We start from the raw sequence: 20,291 nt of genomic DNA, 5'->3' as shown, positions 1-20,291 counted from the left end.
GAACTATACTCACTGCCATCCAGCCTATTCTAATCCACATGGACCCTATATGACAGGATAGAACTATACTCACTGCCATCCAGCCTATTCTAATCCACATGGACCCTATATGACAGGATAGAACTATACTCACTGCCATCCAGCCTATTCTAATCCACATGGACCCTATATGACAGCATAGAACTATACTCACTGCCATCCAGCCTATTCTGATCCACATGGACCCTATATGACAGCATAGAACTATACTCACTGCCATCCAGCCTACTCTAATCCACATGGACCCTATATGACAGGATAGAACTATACTCACTGCCATCCAGCCTATTCTGATCCACATGGACCCTATATGACAGGATAGAACTATACTCACTGCCATCCAGCCTACTCTAATCCACATGGACCCTATATGACAGGATAGAACTATACTCACTGCCATCCAGCCTACTCTGATCCACATGGACCCTATATGACAGGATAGAACTATACTCACTGCCATCCAGCCTATTCTGATCCACATGGACCCTATATGACAGGATAGAACTATACTCACTGCCATCCAGCCTATTCTGATCCACATGGACCCTATATGACAGGATAGAACTATACTCACTGCCATCCAGCCTATTCTGATCCACATGGACCCTATATGACAGGATAGAACTATACTCACTGCCATCCAGCCTATTCTGATCCACATGGACCCTATATGACAGGATAGAACTATACTCACTGCCATCCAGCCTATTCTGATCCACATGGACCCTATATGACAGGATAGAACTATACTCACTGCCATCCAGCCTATTCTGATCCACATGGACCCTATATGACAGGATAGAACTATCCCTTTTGCTTTAAACAAAAGTGAGAGAATATTTTAATGCAAAAAAGAAAATAACTGTGTTTATTTTGGGAATATGAAGAAGGAAATAAAAAGAAACAATTATGATGAGTTTTCCACCATGAGGGAAAGACCGCAGGTTTCTAGGCCATAGAATGTCACAGGCGTTGGAGGCAGGCAGGGGTTGCTAGTTGGTCCTTCTCCTGAGCATGTCCCAGCCTTTTCGGGTGCAGTGGAAGGAGGAAGGGCTAATCTGTCTGAACTAGAAATTTTAAGACAAGCACCCCTTCGCAACAGACTGCCTGTAATCATGACCAGCTGAAATATCGTGATGTGTCTTTGATGACGACAGGGCAGTTGTGTCTTGAGAAGAGTTTAAAATATAAAGTAAGGGTCTGAAGGAGGTAAGAAAATCCTGGGTAGAGGAGACCCTGCACTCTGGTTACTCACATACCATCATTAGTGTTCTGCAATGGGATCACAGTACACCGATTAACATGACTAAGCTGCCTTAGTGACGCCTAGCAATGGTTAAATGATGTAAAATGATTGTAATAGGTTCCTGGGCTATTATTATGCCTCTGTTCAAACATTCCCCTCGCATGGTTCTTGCTTTCCTTCTTCTGGAAAGTTTGAGAATCCAAAGTTTTTGGCCTTCTGGTTATTTCAATACATAATAATTAAGTCATTTGATACAGAGTGAATCATAATATAAATTCTGAGGATTACAAAGAAAGCTACAAGAACTATCATAGAATAATACCTCTTGGTCCCCCAAACAACAGGAAAAAATGTTGCTTGCTTCACTTAGGCAAAGGACACCGGTGGAAAAGACAAGATAACAAACATTACTACCCTTAACATTCGCCATAATGCACAAAAAATGAAAGTGCCCCAATTTGCCTCCTCTTCAGTTCTACCCTGTCCTACAGGGTCACTATAAGTCAGTATATACTCAACGGGAGTGAGTCTAGTTTTGGCTTTCGCACAAGGGAAGGCCTTTAGGCACATTTATCCTTTGAAAAACTGTAGAAACAAGGTCAGCTCTGACAGATATTTGTTTGAAGGCCCTCAGAGTTCTCTTTCAATATTTGTTATTCTTTTTTATTTGATGAAATCATTTTTGCTTGTTTGTTTATAGCACACTAGACTTGAAAATAGTCCTGCCTGGGAGCACAGATTACCACTCACAGTGAGGTCAGAAGACCATCTTTTATATACCATATCTGTCATTTCTACTCTAGTGGGAATTAAAGCTGTTTTACTCAGAATTAAACTGAATAACAAAATTTTGAAATCATTTGATTGGAAAATGTTTCTAAACAATAGATTTCATACGAGGTTATATGTGGGTGTGATAATTTTATTAATGCATAGATATGAAAACATGCCTGGATTTTGTGAATTAGTAACAAGTGTGTAATTCAATTTCATGTTATGTTTGCCTGAGAATAATCTGTAAGGAGCATATTTAAGACAATGCTAGATAGAAAGCTGGTTTTTGTTTTATTTTTCTCTCTCTTTTCCTTTTATTAATACACTTTTGGCAAGAAAATAATGGGAAAGGAAAAGATATGTTAAAATTTCATCTCCATCAATTTTCTCATCAATTTGCATCACATTAGCTAAGAAACCAATGTTAGTGCTTTTGTGATTTTTGTGGTATTGACTTCAGATATTTTCAGCTTGTGAAAACAAATGCCTTTCTCCATTTATCCTTGTTTCTCTGGATACAGATTCCTGTAGCCTCGACGACAGTAAATTAAGAGGCCTCTGACTTATAGCCATAATAATATTAGACAACAAAATAATAGCATTTAATATCTTGATAATCTGTCAGTTTTCCTACATATACCTTGTTCTTTATGTTTTCTAAAAAATTAATATGTTGGAAAATACAAAGACTTGTCCTCAGATATTTTGTGGACTGTTCATCACAAATATTAAGTAGAGACAATTCTTTATGAAACACTAAAATCTATCTGAAATTTATTTCAAAAAAGGTTTTATTAATGAAGTTCTCAATGACAGAAAATGTGGGTCTATTTTTTTCCTCCATGTATTGGTAAAGCAATGAATGTGACAAGCCATTCAGGGGATGGAAATCTACACCTTAGGACACAATACAGTGAAGAAATAACTTGAGAAGCTATCGAGCTATCTCCTCTATCATATTGGACAAAATGATAACTCTCACAGCCACAGATTCTACATTATGGAAAACAACCACAACAATGACTGGAGATAAGGTCAAGTGCTGGAGAAGAATATTGTCAGTACAATGAATGGCCAAGAGAACAAACAAATTTGAGTAGGAAATTGTACAACCAGAAGGCTTATTGAAACTGAGGATAGTGAGACTTTGTCTCCTATACGTTGGACATGTTATCAAGACAGACACAGTCCCTGAAAAATGACATCATGCTGGGGGAAGTGGAAGGGCCTTGAAAAGAGGAAGAACCTCAAGGTGGTGGATTGGCACAGTGGCTAAAACAATGGGCTCAAATACGCAGTATAACAACACCTGTCAGGATGGCTGGGTCAGGGCAGTGCTTTGTCCTCTCAGACAGAGGGGAGCCATCCATTGGAATACACTTGACTGCACTTGATAACCACAGAGGTGAGTGCCGGCTTGGCTTTTGTAGTTATCTTTCTCACTTTGTCAACTGCCAAGGAATGGCTGGTGGTCCCGCAGATGTGACTAGTGCCCTGACATCCAAGGTACTTCAGGAAAGAATTGACTCTATACTAATTATGTCTAACTGATCAGAAGATGGATTTAGTGAGTGATGAGGCATGAAAGAGAACATATGTACACCAAAAAACAGCAACATGACAGGAAAATGAAAAAAATAATTACTCTAACCTGAAAAATACTGATTTTCACAAATTTCTTGATATTGTTTGCCAAAAGCAAATGGTAGGGGCACACACACACAAAGGGTAGAGGTAAGAAATTGGGGACTTAATGGAATGCAGAACTGTCTATGTGAACCTAGGGATTAGAATTACCTGGCCAGGGTAAAAATAAGAAGAAACAAATTGTGGGAAACAGAAGGATTACTCTCAAGTTGTCTCCCCCAAATATATGCCAAACTTAGCTGCTTGTGGATGACTACACACTTGGAGGTCATCAGAAGTAAGTCAGAGTTATTCTCCCTAAAGGTTATCAGCCATCTAGACCAAGCAGATGCCACTGTTTATCCCACAGCAAGTAGTGCTCATTCTATTCTGATAAGGATAGTAGTTGTCTGTTTCCTTGTAGGAGATGCCAGAGAGGTCAAACATGCCCAAGAATGACTAAGGCTAGGCTGCCATCATGAATCTAGGGTCTGCCGGATTCTTGTCACATGTATACCCCTAGACCTTCCCATTCCTGTGGGCACACCCCTAGCTCATCCCCTTCCTGTCACGCTTATGCCTATCATACATCCCCTTCCTATGATGTGTATGCCTATTGTACTGCCCTTTCCTGTGACCTGTAATCATGCCCCCCAAAGGAGATATAACCGTTGTTTAGCAATAAAATTTGGGCTCTCTCCTGCTCCCGTGGCTGGGCTCCCCCATTGGGGACCACCAAGCGGGGCTGAGGTGAGCATGCTACTATGAATTGTGTCTGACTACATTATTCCGATCTCTCCTCTACCTCTCCTGCTCTCTATGACTTTACTATAATCTTTATTTATTATCACTTTATTTATTATCACTGTGTCTTCAAGGTTATAGGTTTGTTTGTTAAACATGTCACTATTTTCTTTGATTTAGTTGCAGTATATGTAGAATATTTTTAATGATATAATCTTTGCTAAGATTTTACTGAGGGAAGAATACTATAGCTATCATAAACGGAATGAACTCCTGCTTAAAAAAATGTAATAGCATGTTCTACTTTACATGTAGGAATGTTTCCTTTAGTAATATGCCACTGCCAAAGGGCAGCTCTCCTGGGGAAAATTTCTCCTTCTTTGCCTCAAACTCTCTTGATATCCAAAACTTACCTTCTGATGCTGTCCAAGCCTAAATAGCTTATCGTAAAGTCCTCTGTTTTCTCCTGTTTGGCTATCATTTATATTGTCAGTAACTGTGGCCTGTTGATTGTATGGATCTCTATTTTTATTTGTTTTCCCCAACACTGCATCCACATTAACATCTCTAGGACCTCTTTATACATGATAGCAATTCATAGTTCATTTAAAATAATATGGAAAACCTTGTCACTATTCCTTTCTCCATGTTATTTTTTCCACAATGGTAATTCTTCGCTCTGTTCCATTCATCCAATCTCTTTTCTGGATCCGCACCCAAGTTTCATAGAATTCTCTGAAAATGCATTCAATCAACTCAACAATAAACTCCTAAATTTTACTTATAAACAATTAAATTTAGAACCTATTGAAATCAGGGTCTGTGAGACAACATTCAGAAAGTAATTGAAGTCACAGTTCTGACAAATAGTTGGAGACAAAGGTTTGGAAGCTGTTGGCATATGAATACTTGTTGAATTTATGTGAAGCACTAGGTAGGTCTGGCAGACATCAAAGTGCTCAGTAAATTCAAGGGGAAAAAATCCTATATCTGGTGTACTTTCTGAGTCCAATTTATATCAAAACGCTGCAGAGGCTTCATCCACTTTCTTCACCACATTTGCTTATGCAACTATTTTGTTTTCAGTGTCAGGAAGGTGAGTATCAAAGAGTGCCAAGTTATTAGAACAAAGTGTTCTTGTGTTAAGGGAGGCCTAAAGTCTACCTGCTATCTTAATACTTTAACATATAAATATACCTCGATTGGCCTTTATCACTTTCATTATAAATTAATCTATTTACATATGTCCATGCCTATCAGTATACCCCTATAAATAGCTTTTGCCTCCTAGTTCTTTCTCTATTTCCTTTCACCTGCGTCCTGCCCCACTATCATGCTCACCTTCAACTCAGCTCTCAGCAATTCCACTTCAATACATTCCCCTTGATCAAACCCCACGAGGCTTCCTCACTATCATTTTTAGATCTCTCCTTGTTCCCTTATCTCTGAGGTTGTAAATTCCTGCTCCCCCTCCACTCCCCATCCTTTTCCATGCCCCTTCTTCCCCCACCTTGGGTCACCGGTCTGGTTGTTTTCTTCTCAGGATTGTTTTTCAAGCCTATCTTATGTCGATAAACATAGGGCTCAAGAAAACAAACAAAAACTTCTTAAGTGAGCATGTGTTGTCTTCTGATCTCAGTTGTAAGCACCTTAAGTGCCCAGCTCAAATGTTATGCTGGTTTGCAATTTGCACAGAACTTGACAGAGTAACTTTTTCAAGATTAATTTGGGGGTTATACTGCGACCCTCCAAACCTTCTCCTTATCTTCTAAACAGTAGAAAAATCTGTATCTCTTCTTTAGGTTTTCTTTGTAGTCAATTATTTTTACTGTGGTAGTTATTGTTTGGGAAGCTTTTGAAATCTTGGTGAAAAACAATTCTGACAGGTAAAACATTTTAGGTACCAACTAAAAAATAGATTCTAAATCTGGTCTCCGTGTCAGCCTATAGTATTTTAAAACCAGTCTATTCCATTTCACTATTCCCCCATTTTCTCAAGCATCAAGGAGATTCACTTGTATGGATGTGCTTTATACAATTGATGTATGTATATGTATGGATTGTGGTAAGAGTTGTATGAGTCCCTAATAAAATGTAAAAGAAGAAAAGAGAAAAAAATGAATAGGGCAAAGACTGTACAGATGTGCTTTATACAATTGATGTATGTATATATATGAACTGTGAAAAGAATTGTATGAGCCCCAATAAATTGTTAAAATTAAAAAAAAATAAAACAAGGAAAAAAAAAAGTTCTTTCTCTCCATATTTATTAGATCCATGGTTTCCTGCATAGAGAGAGGAAAACAATGACATTTTACTCAAAGGCTTTCAAAATCATGACCAAGCTGTAGATTTATTATTGACATTAAGAGTGATCATTAAAGAAATTTATCTAACATTTTTCTCTAAAGAAACCATTTTTGTTGCTGTTAGGTTCTGACTTACCAGCCCTCCATCCAACACAGAATGAAGCCCTGCCTAACCTTTCCCATCCTTCGAATCATTACTATTTTGGAGCCCATTGTTAAGCCCATTGTTGCAGAGATTGTCAGTCTATCTCACTGTAGGTCTACCTCTTTTTCGATGAACCCTAACTTGACTATGCATGATATCCTTCTTCAGAGATATCTTTCCTGATAACATTTCCATAATGAGACAAAATCTTGTTATCCTTAATTGTTTCCCTATTTTCTTTGTTTCTTTCTTCCTTTAAATGTGACATTTTTGTTTGGTGGTAAACATATAAAGCAAATTTAGAGAGAAGTGTTGGTCATTCAATATTTCATACATATATCGTTTCATGACTGCAATACCCACAATGAAACGACAGCTATCCCTCTTCCTCCCGTTGTTTCCTGCTTTTATATCCTCTTCTTAATCCAGCTTGAATTTCCATCAAGTCCCTGCAGATACACTACTTTAACTGTTTTTAAAATTATATTTACCAAATTTTTATTTGTCTTCAAGTTAATAATGTTTTTCCTTATATCAAAAATCAATGGGATCACTTTTCTTTGAAATGGACATAAATACAGATCATTTTCAGTGGGTTGGTCAGGTAGATAATTTTTTTTTTGCATAGACAAGCAAGCACCACCTGATGCATCCATCTGCTGACACCTTTCAGTGGTCTTTTGTCAGTTCCATAGGGGTCACGTTTTTGACGAGTGCCTTTGATGCATCTTTCTTTCATCCAGTGCATCAAATCTTGATCCTACATTACCTCCAGAAATAGTTCAACTCCTTGATGTTATAGCTCCTTTGCATTTCTTCTAGTTTTGATGCTTCCTGCATTGCTCTGGCTTGCTCATAGAATACATCAGTATTTCAACTTCAGATTTACATTTATCCTTCAGTTATCCTGCCTTGAGTAACACCAAGTTTATTCTTCCATTTTGGTTTTGAACTCCAGGTCTTCGCCTGTTTAATTAAAACACTTTACTTTTTCTAAAATGACACTCTGAAACCTTCAGTTCAACTCTTTTACTTCATCATTTCTTCCTTTAGCTTCTGAACCTAGTGAGAGATTCAGATGTGATTCAGAAGAGGTCATGAAACAAGGTCTATCAGGCCTGATGTCAGATGGATCTTTGCTGATTGCAAAGAATACCAGAAAAATATTTGCTTGTTTTGAATTGACTATGGATCATAAACTCAACAGAATGAGCACTCCAGGACATTTAATTGTGCTCATACACAATCTAGACAGAATTTGAACAGAACAAAGGCGCACTGCCTGGTCTAACATCAGGAAAGTGTACATCATGGTTATATTCTTTCACCATACATGTTCGATCTGTATTCTGAACAGATAATCAAAGAGGTGAGATTATATGAAGAAGAATGTGGTATTAGTTTTGGAAGGGGCCAAATTAACAACCTGCAACACACGGATGACACAACCTTATCTGCTGAAAGTGAGGAGGACCGGAAGCACTTGCTGATAAAGATCAGAGAGAACAGCCTTCAGTACGGATTAAAACTCAATGTAAAGAAAACTCAAATACTCGCAACTGGACCAGTAGGGAGCATTATGATAAATGGAAAAAGTTTAAACTTGTAGAGGCTTTGTCTCGCTTTGATAGCACAATCAATGCTCACGGAAGCAGCAATCAAGAGATCAAAAAAAAGAGTTGAATTAGGTAAATATGATGCACATGGTCTTTTTAAAGTGTTGAAAAACAAATAGATTACTTTTAAAAATCATTTTATTGGTTGGCTAGTTCAATTCTTATCACAATCCATACATCCATGCATTGTGTCAAGCACATTTGTACATTTGTTGCCATCATCATTCTCAAAACGTTTGTCTTCTACTTGAGCCCTTAATATCGGCTGCTCATTTTCCCCCTCCCTCCTAACTACCCCATCCCTCATGAACCATTCATAATTCATAAATTATTATTTTGTCATATGTTACACTGTCTGAACTTTCCCCCTCCCTCTTCTCTGCTGCCCACCCCCCAGGGAGGAGGTTATATGTACATTCTTGTAATCGGTTTCCCCTTTCTACCCCACATTACCTCCACCCTCCAAGCATTGCCACTCTCAACAACGGTCCAGAAGGATTCATCTCTCCTGGATTCCCTGTGTTCCCAGTTGCTATCTGCATCAATGTACATCCTCTGATCTAACCAGATTTGTAAGGTAGAATTGCAATCATGATAGTGGGGGAGGAGGAGAGGAGAGGAAGTATTTAAGAGCTAGAGGAAAGTTATGCTTCATTGTTGCTACCGTGCACCCTGATGGGCTCATCTCCTCCCGACAACCCTTCAGTAAGGGGGTGTCCAGTTGCCTACCTACCGATAGGCTTTGAGTCTCCACTCTGCACTCACCCACATTTACAATATTATTTTTTTGTTCTTTGATGCTTGATACCTGATCCCTTTGACAGCCCATGGTCACACAGGCTGGTGTGCTTCTTCCATGTGGGCTTTGATTCTTCTCAGCTAGATGGCCGCTTGTTTATTTTCAAGCCCTTAAGACCCCAGACGCTATATATTTTGATAGCCGGGCACCATCAGCTTTGTTCACCACATTAGCTTATGCACACATTTTTCTTCAGCAATCGTGTTGGGAAGATGTGCATCCTGGAATGCCAATTTAATAGAATAACGTGTTCTTGCATTGAGTAAGGACTTGAGTGGAGCCACAATGTCCATCTGCTGCCTTAATATTAAACCGATAAATATATGCATGTAGATCTATTTCCCCATACACTTAAATAAATATATTTACATATATGCATTCCAGTCTTTAGACCTCTATAAATATCCTTTGCCACCTAGTTCTTTCCTCTATCCTTTTACTTTCCTCTTGTCCAACTATCATTCTCAACCTTCATTTGGGTGTCAGTAATTTCTCTTGGTTACATTGCCCTTGCTGAATCCCTACCAGGCCTCACACCCTCCTTGCCACTGATTTTGGATCCCTTGTTGCTCCTCTGTCCCTGAGTCGGTCAGCACCACCTCCTTACCCCCACCGTCCCTCTTCCCCTGCCCCCCCCCCCCGGAACCATTGGTCCCACTGTGTTCTCCTCCAGACTATTCATCCAGTCTATCTCATCTTGATGGATCTGTCGAGACAATAATATGCACCAAAAATCAAGCCATAGTAAGAAAGGGATGAATGAGAACGCAGCGATGACAACAAAAAAGAAAACCAATTTACCTTAGAAGAATAAATTAATTAAAAGAAAAATTTTTAGAAAGAAAGAAAAACCTGAAAATAGATCAAGGTCTGATTTTTGAAATCTAGGCATGTCCTTCAGTCGGGTCTGATGGGGCCCCAGAGGCTGTCCTTTGTACTCCCTCAGGGGCTCACTGCTCTGCTCCCATGGTTGCACTGCGGCACACATTTAGTGGTTTGCCTCAATGTCATGGGGTCAGTCTGGGCCAGTCCTAACACTGAATCTCCAGTGTTGTCCCCCTTAGGGCCCTGGGCCAACAAGGGATCGCGTGTCTCATAGTGTTATCAACCGTATTGTCCACTCTGTGCATTGGCTGTTCAGAGTGGGGATATTGTCCTCTAGGCCTGGTGAGTCAGGATATGCTCCACTCTTTCTTCCTCCCTCTTCACTTGCTCCCATTTGCTCTGATCAGACATGCCCTTTCCCCCTAGCTGCAGCTTCAGTGCCATCCTCTCAAGTAAATTCTTTTGAGGGGAGGGGCAGTTGTCCACATAACTGGCATGGGGGCTGAGCCCTCAGGCCCCTCCACTAGCTCCACACTCTTTGCCAGCACACTGCATTCACCTGGCACTGGCTTTAAGTCTTGTCCCTCTTTCCCTGTAGAGACACATACAATACCCTCCCCTTGGGTGGGTCAATGCTCTATTCTCCCACCACATACCTTTTTTCTTTCTTTCTCTTTTCCTCACTCCCCGCCCCCTTTTTAGTTGACTACCATATGTACTCCTGGATTTGTTCTGGTTCCTGACATACTACCTGCACCTCACCCCTGTAGTGTTTGTATACAGTGCCTTTTCCCCCTGTGCCCCTTTTGCATTTACTACTCGTTTCTTTCCATATATATATATATATATATATATATATATATATATATATATATATTTACATTGTATATATATATATATATATATATATATATATATTTACCTTAGTGGACTCATGTTATATTTGTGCTTGGCTTACATCACTTAGCACAATTTCCTCCAGTTCTTCCCATGTGGCAATATGCTTCATGCATTCATCACTGTTTTTCAGTGATGCATAGTACTCCATTGGATGCATGTACCACATTTTTTAAATCCATTCATCTGTTGATGGAAATTTGGGTTGCTTCCAACAACTTGTGATTATGAACTGTGCTGCAATGGCCGTGGTTTGTTTCTTGCTTCTTCTGGGTGTATGCCCAGTAGGGGATTGCTGGGTTGTATGGTAGCTCAATTTTCATCTGTTTTAGAAATAGCCAAATCGATTTGCATAGGGGCTATACATACGTACAGCTCCACCAGCAGTGGATGAGAGTGCTTATATCACCACAGCCCCTCCAACACTTGTTGCCTTCTGATTTTTTTAATTAGGCTGTCTTTAAGGGTGGTAGGTGGTATTTCATAGTTGTTTTGATTTGCATTTCTCTTATGGCTAATGATTGGGAACATTTTCTCATATGCTAATGGCTATTCAGATTTCAGACTCTGGCAAACTTTTGTTCAGGTCCTTTCCCCACCTCCTTAGTGGGCGATTAGTTTTTCTCTTATTGTAAGCATACAAAGTATTGTCGATTTTGCTAAAGATGTTTCCCAGTCGGTGGACTCTCTTATTGCTCTCTTGGTGAATTCTTTTGATGTTCACAGATGTATTATCTTCAGTGTATCCCTTTTGTCTATTTGTGACTCCTCTGTATTTGTATCCTTCTCTATATCTGATAGCCTATGTATTCCCTATGCCAAAATTCTCAGGTTTGTCCCAATTCCCTCATTAATGGCCCTAATTGTTTGGGGTTTTATCTCAAGGTCTGTGATCCACCTTGAGTTTATTCTTGTGCATAAACTGAGGTAAGGGTCTTGCTTCATTTTTCTGCAGGTAGATATCCATTTTCCCAGCACCATTTATTGAAGATGACATCTGCTTCCCATTTAATGTTTTTGGGGGCCCTTATCAAAAATCAGTTGCCTATATGCATATGTTTTTATTTCTTGGTATTCAGCTTTGTTCCGTTGGTCTGAATATTTGTCATTATATCAATACCACACTGTTTTGACTACTGTGGCCATATAGTACATGCTAACGTCAAGTAGAGCAAGCCCTCTCACTTTGTCCTTCTTCTAGAGGGGTTCTCTGCTAATTCTGGGCTTCTTCCCCTTCATATAAAGTTGGTAATCTGTTTTCCAATTCATTGAACAAGGATGGTGGTATTTATATCGGTATAGCATTAAACTTGTCAGTTACCATACTGAGTCTGCCAATCCATGAAATGGGATATTCTTCCATTTATTGAGGTCACTCTTGATTTCTTGTAGCAGTGTTTATAAATTTCCTCATAAAAATCTTTCATTTTTTAGTCATGTATTTCAATTTGTGCTTGACTATTGTAAAGGGTACTGCCTTTTGAATCGTCTCTTCTGTGATCTTGTCTGATGTAGAGAGCGGTCCAATAGACTTTTGTTTGTTGATTATGTATCCTGCCACTCTGCCATATTCCTCTATTGCTTCCAACACTCTGATTGTGAAGTTTAAGGGATCTTCGATATATAGAATCATATTGTCTGCAAAAAAATGATAATTTCACTTCTTTCTTCCCCAGATGAATACCTTTAATATCTTTTTTTTTTTGGTCTTATGTTGTTAGCTAGGACCTTCAGTGTGATATTAAATAGGAGTTGGGACAACGGGCATCCTTGACTGGTCCACTTTTTCAGTGGAATTGTTTTTGTCTTTTCTTCATTAGCTACCACATTGGCTATTGGCTTTTCATATATTGCGTGTATAATATTGAGTAATTTTCCTTCCATTCCTATCTTCTTGAATGTCTTAAGCATGTTGGATGTTGTCGAATGCTTTTTCTGCATCTATCGATATAATATATGGTTCTTACTGTTTTTCCTTCTAATGTGGCAAATATTGCTGATGGTCTTTCGTATGTTGAACCATCCCTCCATCCCTGGTATGAATCCCATTTGGTCACATTGAATTATTTTATTAATATGCTTTTGTATTCTATTGGCCAGTGTTTTGTTAAGTATTTTTGCATCAATGTTCATTAGGGATATTGGTTTGTAGTTCTCAATTCTTGTGGCATCTTTGCCTGCTTTAGGTATCAAAGTTATACTAGCTTCATAGAAAGTGTTTGGGAGTTTTCTGTCTTTTTCTATGTTCTGGAAGAGTTTGCATAGGATTGGTTTCAGTTGTTCCCTGAATGCTTGGTAGAATTCTCCTGTGAAGCCATCTGGCCCAGGGGATGTTTTGTTGGTAATCCCTTGATAATCTTGTCTATTTCTTCCACTGCGATGGGTCTGTTGAGGTTCTTGACATCCATCTGGGATAGTCTAGGAAGTGATTGTTTTTCCAAATATTTGTCCATGTCTTCCAAGTTGTTGAATTCATTAGAGTACAGACCTTCATAGTACTGTGCAATTATCCTTTTGATTCCATTAGGGTCCGTTGTAATGTCCCCTGTTTCATCCTTCATCCTTGTAAATGTCATTTGTTCCTTCTTTTCTGTTTGCCAGAAGTCTATCAACTCTGTTAATTGTTTCAAATAACCAACTTTTAGCGGCATTAATTTTTCTATAATTTTCTTGTGTCCCTGTCCTATTAACTCGACTCTGATTTTTATTATATCTATCCTCTTGCTATTAGTAGGGTTTTTCTGTTGACTCTGCTTTAATTGGTGTAAGTTTTGTGTCAGCATATGAGTCTCTCTTCTTTTTAATGTGTGCATGTATTGCTATCAGCCTTCCTCTGATAAATACCTTTGCTGTAGCCCACAGATTTGGGTACGTTGTATTTTTGTTCTCATTGTTTTCTAGAAACTTCCTGATTTCATCTCTGATGTGGGTCAATACCCCACTCCTTTTACAATAGGAAATTGTTAATCCTCCAGTTGTTTGCCCTTGTTTTCTTCACCATCCTTCTGTAAATTTCCAGCTTTATAGTGCAGTGATCGGGAAGAGAGATGTCTGTATAACCTCTATGTGCTTGAATTTACTCAAGTTCGACTTATGTCCCAGCATGTGATCTATTTTCGAATATGTGCCATGACGGTTTGAAAAGAGTGAATTTTTTGCATGTGGGTGGAATGCTCTGAGAATATCCATCAACTAAGTCGTCTGATTATGCTATTAGATCTGTAGCCTCCTTGTTAAGTTTCTTTCTCAATGGTCTGTCTTTTTCAGTGAATCATGTCTTAAAGTCACCAACTATAATTGTTCAGCCTGTGATCTCTTTTTTCATCTTTTGGAGTGTTTGATGTACACCTTTCGCAGGTTTCTCATTAGGTGCATATATGTTTATTATGCTCACTGGTTCTTGGTCTATTGTTCCCTTGAGCATTATATAGTGCCTCTCCTTGTCTCTTGTTATGGTCTGTTTCTTGAGGTCAATTTGGTCAGATATTAAGATCGCTACCCCTGCTTTTTTCGCATTACCATTTGCTTGGTATATTTTTCTCCAGCCTTTAATTCTCAACCTGTTTTTGTCTGCAAGCTTCAGATGAGTCTCCTGGAGGCAGCAGATCAATGGCTTATGTTTTCTGAGCCAGTGTTTTTGCCTCTGGCTTATAATACCTGAGCTCAGGCCATTGATATTCAATGTGATTATATCCATCTGTGGACTCTCTGATGTCATCTTGTACCTTTTGTGTTGGATATTTTCCTATCTACCTATCTTATTTGCTTGTGTTGTGTGTGTGGTTTGTGTTTGCCTTCTTTCTTGGGGGCTGTTTCTTCTTAGTCACCCTATGGGTGGTGTTCTATACGATGGTCTCTTTTTTGCCCTCGTTGATCTTCTACCCATACTAAATCAGCAAGTATCGTTTGTAGGGCTGGGCATCTTTTTATGTATTTTTGAGGTTGTCCCTGTCTGGGAAGACTCTTACTTCTCCATCTATCTTAATAGATAATTTTACTGGGTAAAGTATTCTTGGATTTGCGTTGTTTTCCTTCAATATCTGGAATATGTTACTCCATTCCCTCCTCTTCTTCATCGTTTCTGCTGATAGGTCTGACCGTACTCTTACTGGGCTACCTTTATCGGTGACTGTTTGCTTTTCCCTAGCTGCTTTTATGATCTTCCTTTTCCTCATAGTTGGATAATTTTACAATTATGTGTCTTGGTGACTTCTTCTTGGGATTCAGTATGGTTCGTGTTCTTTCACTCTCTCGAATGGTTGCCTGATTTTCATCTATTAAGCTGGGGAAGTTTTCCTCTAAGAATTCCCTTGTTAATTTAGCTGTTGGCTTCTTTGTTGTGTCTTGTTCCAGTAGTCCAATTATTCTAATTTTGTTTCTTTTTATAGCACCAGGCATGGCTCTCAAGTTTTCTTCAGCTTCTTTGATTGTCTTATTTGACTAATTTTTCCATTTGCTGAAGTCTGCTTGGTTATCCTTTAGGGCACTGGTGCTAGTCTCTTCCTCCTCAAGCCTATTGGCAAGGTATATCAACATGTCACTGGATTTTGTTATTTCACCCCTTAACTCTTGTATTTCCCTTTGGTGCGTTGCCCTTATCTCCTCTATCATTTCATCTTTTTCCCTGCTTTTCTTCCTTCCTATCCTTTACAACTTCAAGGAGCATTTTGAAAAAAAAAATTTGTGGTAGGTCAATATCTGCTTCTTCTATGCCCATCGTTAGGCTCATGACTTCTTCCGGCATTGTCTTCTCTTTCTCCTGCTTTTTTGTTGAAGTGGTTAGAACTGGATGCTGTTTACATGTTATTTTAGAGGAGCCTGGAGCCATATTCCTGAGTAGACGAGCCCTGGGCTCTTTCTTGGGGGATTCGTATGGGTACTTCTATGAACTACTTGCCTGTAGCTGTACTGAGGGATCAGGTTATCTCTATATATTCCTGTGGTTTCACTCTTGTCCTAGCCATCTGTATTCCATTATTTGGGATGTGTGTTGGATATTCCTCTCATGTGATGCTGGTCAGGTTGTTGTGAGACCATGAGGGCATCGCTTCACTGGCCAATCTCTAAGTAGACTTTACGGTTCTTGGAGCACCTTGGCTGGCCTGTGGTGTTTTCCTCTGAAACTGGAGTGCTGAGGAGGGTGTGTGGGTATACCCTCCTTGATGTAGAGCTCTGTAGCTGGTAGGGGAATTAATTGTAGACCGGGAGATTGCCTTGGATATTGGGTGTATGTTCCCGCAGTAGCATGAGCCCCACCAGTGGTGGTCAGCCATTCCCCCCAGTCATTTGTAGGGCCTCAGGATTTAGGCTGGGAATGACCCCACTGTTGACAGAGGAGAATTCCTTGCTGCTTGGTGTGTGGAAAAGAACCAGCGTGATTTCCACAGATGCTTTCCAAGCTAATAAATGCGGGTGGCAGCTCCCCTAGTTGGGCCTTCAGAGTTGCCGGAGGCAGAGGGGAGTACCTGGAGGCTGCTAGTGGCTTGTTACAGGAAAGAGAGTGAAAGGAGAGGAAAAAGAAGACGACACAGACTTTTGCAACAATGCCAAGAAAACTGACACCCACTCACACACACACAAAGTAAACTGCACAGAGTAAACAAAAGTGAAAACAGGAAACAGAAAGAAAAGAAAACAACATATAAGGAGAATGGGATCTGCTGAGGTTATGGTAGGAAAGAGAGAAGAACTAGGGGAAAGGGAGAAAAGAAGAAAATGCGAAAGAAGAACGCAAATAAAGAAAGAAAAAGAAGAAAATAGAAAGTGATGGATAAAGAAATAGCTGACCCCATGCTGTGCTGGGTGTAGCACTGACTCGTCCTGTTTGTAACACTGTCTTCAGGGTCAGGCTGCGCACTGGGAGGACAGGGTTGCCTTAAGCACAGTGTAGGGGTCTGGGAACCAGCAGTTGCATGTGAAAGGAACGAGAGGTAGAAAAGAGAATCATACAAGCAGAGAGAAAAGCGATGATAACAAAGACAGAAAAAGAGAAGAAAGAGAAAGAAGGGGGGAAAAACCAACGGTGTCTACTAAGATTGGTTGCAATGGTAATGAGGGAGGTGAGAATGATAAAGAATAAAGAGATAGCTGATCCCTGATTCCTTGAATGTGGGGCCAGAGGGGTTTAGACCCTGCACCACAATGGCAGGTTGGTGTGCCCTTTTAATGCAGGGACCCAGTGGTGCTGGGAAAAATTGTCCTAACTGACGAGATCGTCCTAGAGGTCCAACGGAGGTTTCCTCAACAGCGCAGCGTGGTGTACGTTTTGCCCCAGCTGCCTTGTGTGGTGTACAGTACTCCCATGGAGGGCAGACTGGAATTCCTCTTGCTCTTTGGGTTGATTTGCTCTAAGCGGACGGTAGTGACCTGGAAGCCAGTAGTGGCGTATGATAGGAGAGAGTGAGAGAGAAGAGGAGAAAGTGGGGGAAAAAGAAGGAAAAAAGAGGGGAAAAGAAGAAAGAGAGGGAAAAAAACAACAACACAAGCTCAAGTTTGTTGAGACTGACTGCAGTGGGAAAGATACAGGGCTAGTGAATAAAGGTAGAAGAAATACAGTAGTTGTTAAGGAGAGAACTGAGACTTGATCACCTGTCCGTGAGGCTCTGGAAGAGTTCCAACTCTTCCTCAAGGTAGCAGGGTGGACCCGTTTGATGTAGGGTTCCACAGATGCTGTGTGGGATTCCAAGAAGATTACTTTTAGGACTAAGGTGTACGTACCCAAGCCGTAGTATTTTTCATTACCCCCTCTGCATACGATAGGTGGACCTTGAAGAAGGAAGACTGGAGAATGCATGCATTTGCATTATGGTGCTGGTGAAGAATATTATGCTTCTTGAATGAAATACAGCCAGAAAGCTCCTAGATGGAAGAATGGCAAGACTTCATCACACAAAATTTGTGGACATTATATCAAGAGAACCAGGCTCCAGGCGAAGTGCATCATCCTTGGTAAAGTGGAGGGACCGTGAAGCAGATAAAGGCTCTCAACATGGGATGACATAGTGTTTCCAACATAAGAATGATTGACAGGATGGTGCAAACCCTGCCACGCTTTCTTCTGTTGTACAAAGGATTGCTATGAGCGAGAACCAACTGGACAGTGCCTCACAACAAACAACATGTGCAAAAGCAAGTTTCAGAGTAGATTCTGACATGGTTGTTTTTGTTTCTTTTGTGTTTTCCTATCTTTTAAAAGAAATCATTTTATTGGGAGTTCTTACAACTATCATTACCATCCATACATCAATTGTATCAAGCACATTTGTATATAGATTTCCATTACCTTTTCTAAACATTTGATTCCAAATGAGCCCTTGATATCAGTTCCTCTTTTTCCCACTCTTTCCTCCACCTTCCCAGCTTGGTGACCCCTTGACAAATGATAAATTATTATTATTTTCATATCTCACACTGTCTGCTGTCTCCCTTCACTGTTTCTGTTGTTTGCTTTCCTCAGGTGGTGTTAGTGATTATACATCATTCCCCTTCTCTCCCCCTTCTTCCCAAACCTTCCCTCCTACACTCATGGTTGTGCCATTCCCAGTTCTGTTCCTGAGGGGCTCTTTGTCCTGGATTCCGTGTGCTGAGAACTCTGTACCAGTATGCAAGCTCTGGTCTACTTTGATTTGTAAGGTAGAATGGAGTCATGAAAGTGGGGGGAGGAGGGCAGTAAAAGCATCTCTTTTTCCTATCTTAATGACCTTTTGCTTTCTTCATGAACACAAATGATATACTTGCTGTTATCCTACCCCTCATGTGATCTTCATTAGTGTTCAATGCAATCAATGATTCTTGGGATGGTTTCGAAATGTAGGTGGGACGATCCCAAGGTTATATTTGGCATCTTGTGCACTTGTCTTAATTTTCTTCAGTTTTGCTGTGAACTTGCAAATGTGCAATTGAAAGTCTGTTCAGCAATCAAACTCTACCTTTGCTCTGGCTGATGCTACTGACATTCTCCATGTATTTTTCACAGATGTAGCCGATCTGATTCCTGTACATTGTATTCAGCAAGGTCTACAGGTATTATTGTCATTTGTACAGTTGAATAAAGAAACTTCTAATGAATAGATTCTTTGTCTTTCATCATATTATCATGGTTTATATTAAGACCATATTTTCCAACTACTGATAACTCGTTCTGTTCAGCTTTCATGTCTCAATCACCAAATTTATCAATTACTCCGTCATATTTAGTCAATTTCAGAATATTGAATTTTGTAAAAAATCTTCCATTTCAACATCTTTGGCATTTAGTGATTGCTGTGAAAATTTGGGTAATGTTTGTATTAACTTATCTTCTATGTAGTCATGTGAATATTGCCTTATCCCTGTTTTATATTCCATGAAAAATCTTTAAAAGTTCTTTTTGATAGTAAATTTGACACCATGGCTCTTCAATTTTTTATCCTTGAATAGAAGATCATATTGTCTGATTCAAAGTATCAATATCAATTCATTTTAGCTCACTAATGTCTAGTATATAAGTCTTCATGTGCTCCATTATAGTTTAGACAACTTCCAATTTTTCAAAATTCAGATTTTATATATTCTATCATCCAGGAATTGGTGGGCTTTATTTGTTATTTCTTGTCATTTTGAGTAGTGCCCTTATGGGTACCAAAAGCTTTACTCGACCTTTATTTTAAGGGTGGCTCTACTTTGAGAAGGCAGCTCTTTTTCACCACTTCACTGTCACACTGTGGGGCCTTGATATTGATGTTTCCAGTTGAAAACAGAATGAGAAGAATGACGTAGTGATCTACTTCTGATAATAATTGGCCAGAGAAAATTTTATGAATATGAATAAACCTCTTAATGTATACTGTATGAAATAGTTAACTTTAATTTATTTCATTTTATTTTACAGTTAAGGCTACTGAGCCTAAAGCAGATTCTGTAACATGCTCTGACATCCCCAAGCCAACATGCAGAACTGGATTAAAACTCAGTTCACTTGTGTTGTTTCCCAGTTCTCTTCCCATAGCTTTATGGCCTGTTCCCAATTGGCAGACCAAGGCTCATTTTGGCTCTGAAGTTGAGATGCCCTGTAATGGCTGCCAAGGAGACATATTGAGTGGGATGTACTGAATCTTTTGGTTGCATCAGGCTCTGCTGTGTGTGTATGAATTTTGCCATAATCAGCTTCTTTCATCAAGATGTTCATTTCCAGAGATGAAATTTAATGTGATGAAATGTCATATAGTTTATGGCTAGTGGATAGGAAGTAAAATAAGAATATTCCATGTTAGATAGTCACCTCCCTCCCCCT

The sequence above is a fragment of the Tenrec ecaudatus genome, chromosome 15, assembly GCF_050624435.1.
Source record: "Tenrec ecaudatus isolate mTenEca1 chromosome 15, mTenEca1.hap1, whole genome shotgun sequence".
Lineage (NCBI taxonomy): Eukaryota > Metazoa > Chordata > Mammalia > Afrosoricida > Tenrecidae > Tenrec > Tenrec ecaudatus.
This window is presented reverse-complemented; position numbering follows the sequence as displayed.